This window comes from Cololabis saira, chromosome 15 (genome assembly GCF_033807715.1).
Source record: "Cololabis saira isolate AMF1-May2022 chromosome 15, fColSai1.1, whole genome shotgun sequence".
Lineage (NCBI taxonomy): Eukaryota > Metazoa > Chordata > Actinopteri > Beloniformes > Belonidae > Cololabis > Cololabis saira.
The window spans coordinates 13928467-13933819 of record NC_084601.1 but is presented as its reverse complement, the minus strand read 5'-3'; positions in this window follow the sequence as shown (position 1 = coordinate 13933819).

Sequence of the window (5353 nt, the reverse complement as noted above, 5' to 3'; positions counted from 1 at the left end):
CAAGGCAGCTTAGGGGTGACATTGGCTAAATGTTTGCAGATGAGGGCTCCCAATATTTAATCACCACGGTAACAAGGGTCACCAGGGCGGGCCAGTGGGCCAAGTAGCCCAGGGGGGTGATCAGGCAAGAAGTTTATTTCAGAATCCAATTGTGGGTACGAGAACGTGTGTGTGAGGTTCAGTGTGTGATTGTGTGTGTATGCCCTTAATTGTCCCTTGACCACTTGCCTGAAGGAAAGTGTGCGTGTGCCCTTTTCTTCCCAACTTCCCTTAACACAGTCCTCTCCTCTCCCCCGACTGCAGCATAATCCACACAGTCAGAGGCTGAGCAGGATGAGGAGAGAAGACACTTCCTGACGCACAACAACATCATTTAATTGCTGTCTGCACATTCTTGTGGTCATCTGAAGGCCATGTCACACATGCTCTGCATAAGTTGAATAATTTACTGACCGTGAGTGATAAACGGTAGCAAACATTCAGGGTTAAAATACAGGTCAAATTTTCCATAATTAGGATTAGTCATGCGAGCAAAAAGCTTGATTTTTAGGGAACACAAAGTTTAAGATACTGACATCTATTACATTTCAAGCAAGAGTGCTTTTCTTTTTCCCCCTTTTACATTTTTTTCTGTTTGCATTTAGAATTCACTGGCATTGAATTAAACCCATTCCTCTTTTTACAGAGGGAATATTTTCGGTGCAACTAAGTACATCAATAATCCCAAACAATGATTCATCTTTTTTTTTTTTATGTTTCTCATGATATCCTTATCCATGTTATCTAAAGTCAGTGAGCTCACGCCCATCCTCCACGTCGCCAACCTTTCTCATTCCAACAAAAAAAAAAATCAATCAGAGATCAGTTCATCTTGTACGTGCAGGAAAGACCACGTGTGCAAAAGTTGCATAAAGATAAAATAATAAGCGAAGCAGCGAGCACGGAGAAGAGACGTCAACAGTTCAAAATGTTGTACTTGGGTTTCATGCGTTTACACAGTTAGCATTATTTAATTATTTTCACCTCACTTCCCAGTTCCTAGTTCCCGGTTCCAGCCTTAACTCAGGCTTCTCAGTGTGGAGTTTGACTTCTTGTGTTTCTCCAGGTGCTCCGACCTCCCTCCAAAGTCCCAAACATGAGCGTTAGACTGACTGGTGAGTTTAAACTGACCATACGAGTGAGTGTGAGTGTGAGTACAGATGTCAGACGGTTTTGTTTGTTCTTGCGACCTGTCCTGGGAACACCCTGGCTCTGCCCGGGTGACAGCCAAGGTGACGGGGATAGCCTCCAGCAGCTTTCAAGATTGATACGTGTTTGGAAAATAAGTGAATAAATGCAAAGCAAAGTAAAATTATGAGCTGGAAGTAGAGGAGCGCTAACTTGCATATAGTAGCCTACTAGGTTAGTTAATGTTTTGCTAAAGGAAGGTGTGTCATTTGGGGAAGTGGTCTGGCAAGCGTCCATGAATTCAGTCATGTGACGAACACAGCAAAATTCAAATCCAGGATTTCATAGCTCACAAAAAAAATGAAAATGCTTCAATATATTCATCCATTTTCTATACCCACTTCATCCTTTGCAGGGTCCCAGGGGTCTGCTGGAGACTATCCCAGCTCATCACAGGGGTCCACCCTGGACAGGTCGCCAGTCTATTCCAGGGCCACATATATACAAACAACCAGACATACTCACACTCACTGGTAATTTAGAATCACCAATTAACCTACTAAGCATTTTTTTTGGACTGTGGGAGGAAGCCGGAGTACCCGGAGGGAACCCACGCAAGCACAGGGAGAACATGAAAACTCCACACAGAAAGACCCTGCCCGGGAGTCGAACCGGGAACCTTCTCACTGTGAGGCAACAGTGCTATATTGTAATATATGTTAAATCCAAATATATGGTCTGCCTTTTCCCAGGGTTTCAAAGCTTTTTATTTATTTAAAACCACACATCAGAGACAGTCACTTGGCAAACAGTCACTTTAAAAGTTAATTGTGGATATTTTACATGTGTCGATTCTTCTATTTGTAAATCCAATTTATATTCATTTTTCCCGAATCAAAGACTGCGTTTACATGCAGTCAATAGGGCTTGGTCACCAAGGTGTATTCTGGGACGCAGCGGCCGTGTTGGATGCCTCGTGAGTGTAAACAAACAACAGTGTAGTAGCAGTGAGTAGTTCCAAGTGAACAAATGGAACGCAAAAAAAAGATGTTAAAATGCCGGAAAGGAACTTGAATTTACCGGGATACCTTAAACAAGGAAGCCAAGGACCGGTATATGGAGAAAATAATGATTATTAATGGTCTGGATCCATATGAAATCCCTACTAAAGAGTGGAGCTCCTCGTCGGAGCTCCACTCTTTAGTAAGGACTTACTGCCGCAGTTCTGCACAACCGACGTCTTAGGCTACCTTGTTTAGGAGTGTTTGGCAGCTGCTTTGGTAAATGTTTGACTCGCCATGTGTTTCAATAAATTTGTATAATAGTACAACATACAGTACATGTTTTGTATTACTCTTACTTTTTTCTTTTTCTTTTTTGACTGCTATATTATGCGGAAGAGGCTCCGAAGCGTGAGCAATATTTTAGTTTTCCTCATGGGATTATTTTTTTCCTCTGCAGCTACAAATAGAGTTAATATTTTTTCCTCAATAATTTAGTTTTATCTGAAGATTGGGGTTAATCGCACCGCAGAGAGCTGGCCAGCAACTGCGTTTAGCTGGAGAAGTGGGAAATAAAACCCGTGTGAATGATCCGACCCCGGTCTGTGTGAGTGTTTGTTCGTGGTTTACTGTGGAAGGTTATGTTTGGTCGTCTTACAGCCGCGATCCAAGCGAGCCGACGACTTTTTTACTCTGTTATCTCAGATACTTGGTCTCCGTGGTTCTGCCTCCGAGCAGGAAAGCGGTGAAAAGTTAAACCATTAGCGATCTTTTCCCCACATCTGTTATGTGTGGAGCTGCTGCAGCTACAACACAGCAACGGGTTACCATGGTTACAGAATAACGGAAAGTAACGATTACAAGTACTGGTAGGCTAAGACAAAACAAAGAGGGAGCACGTCTGTACACAGTGCTCAGGTCCGAAGAGCAGCTCAGGTAGCTTCCAACAGGGCAGCTCCGCCAGGTGATGACGTCATGACGACCAAGCCCTATAACCCTTTTAAAACCCGAATATTGGCAATAACCCAAATTTGCACGGCCATGTAAACACCAATAACCCCTTTGAATAACCCGAATTTGCTCATATTCGGGTTTTTAAAAATCCGAATATGACCCCTGGGTTACTCCTTTTAAAACACGAATATTCGGTCATGTAAACGCCAAACGGAATATCCCCATCAAACGGAACATGAATTTGTTTTCTGCGCATGCTCTGTTTGCAAGGAATCCTGGTCTTTTGAGTCCAGGAAGTTCTTAAACACGGATAAACGCAAGACCATGCCACACTTTTGGAGTGAGGAGGAGACTAATCACTTCATAAATGTAATGAAGGATATGAACATTGTGAAGACGGTAGTAAGTACGGGGATAGCAAGATTTACAAGAAGGTGAGCGAAAAGTTGCGCGAAGCAGCATTTGTTTTGAATTTGGATACAGGAAGAAGAAGCGGAAATGACGGGAATTGCGTCGTGATGTTCTCCGCGCATCGCTGGTTTGATGGAGATATCCCGAATGATTAATTACCTTAAACGGAATATTCTGAATGTTTCAGTAACCGGAATATTAGCAATAACCCGAATTTTGACTGCATGTAAACGTAGTCAAAGAAACTGAATTCACAGAGCAGCATAAGAATACAAGAAAGTTACAAAAAGAAAAAGATTCTCCGTTCTTAGTTTATCACATTAGTCTCTAAAATGAGGATATTTCTTGTGTGCGAAGACTTCCTGAACAAACTGAATTTATTTAGGGCTAAATATTGTGGTATATATTTATTAGAATGAAATAGTGTTTTCCAGCTTCCTACTTGTTTATTGTTCATAAAGTTATGGGAACTAGAAGGAGCTTTTACTATGTTACTCAACATCGCCCAGAGTGTGTATTAAACTGGGTGGTTTTATTGTATTTTTGTTCTATTCTTGCAAGACTAGCACAACACAGCCCTCTTTACTTCTTTCTTAAATCTTATTAAAGTTGGATTTATACTGTAAAATAACAGCCATGCAAAGATAAGGTGGATCCCAGTTTCACTGTTCAAAAGAGGCCAAATAAACCTGCTTTATATCCATTTAGGAAATTCCATGAAAGCCTTGTAGGGATACTGTGGGCAGGAATACCTCAAATCTTTGGGGAACACCACAGAAGAATATTTCCTGGAATTTGGGGGCCTGTGCAACCACAGCAGCAGCTCGTTTTTTTCCCCTTAAAGCCTGAATGCAGTCCATTTTGAGATAACACAGGTAGGAGAGCTTTTTGTCTCCGTGACTGTTTCTCTCTGGAGAACCTGAAATGAAAACATTAAATGGGGTGAAGAAGACAAGAGGGGAGCGGGAAAACATAGGGGACGAGAAAGAGTGCATATTTCAAACGGTGAGTAATTTGTGTCTCCTGACATGATGCAGCACAGGACCACTTCCTGTTGCTCAGGTTTCACTGTGTGTGAGTGGGAACGCACTTATTGGGGGAGGGTCCATTTCCTGCACCAACCCTTGAATTTGGGGGCCTCAGATTAGTGGAGAAGTTGGAGAGAATATGCAGCAAAAAGAGGGCTTCCGAAAAATGTAAAAATAATTACTATTGGCTTTAGAGAATTGTTTAAAAAGGACACAGACAGTATGACATCACACTGACCTGTTACTGTTGATTTCAGCAAACAGTTAACAGATAAACTCATAAAAAAGAATTTTCAAAATAAAAGGGGGTGGGAGTTCAAATGGTCTTTTTCTGTCTTTGGGTAATATAAGCTGAATTACATCAGCGTATAAACGTCTTCACACACGTATTTATACGTGTGGGAAAGGAGGAGGTTAGGAACATTACTGTGTGCAGGTGCAGATTATATGTGTGGCCTCAGGAAGTGTTATATGGTCAGTTCTAAGCAAAACAGCCTCTCTTAGACATTATGCTTTCCCCCACCCTTTAATAATGGGCTTAATATCCCTGCGGTGCCTTTCCTAATAAGCCCTGTTTATCTTAAAGCTGAGCGGCCAAGACTTACCACGCTGGAGATGATGAAGTGCAGAAAAAACTCCTTTATGTTTGTCTGTTTGCCTCGTTATTTCAGCTTAATTTTGTTACATTTCTTTGCCTCTTCTGGTGAGTGTTCCCTCTTTATACTCATGTGCCTTGCAGTGTGCATGTGTGTGTGTGTGTGTGTGTCCAGTTTGAGGCCTGGCAGTGTCTGT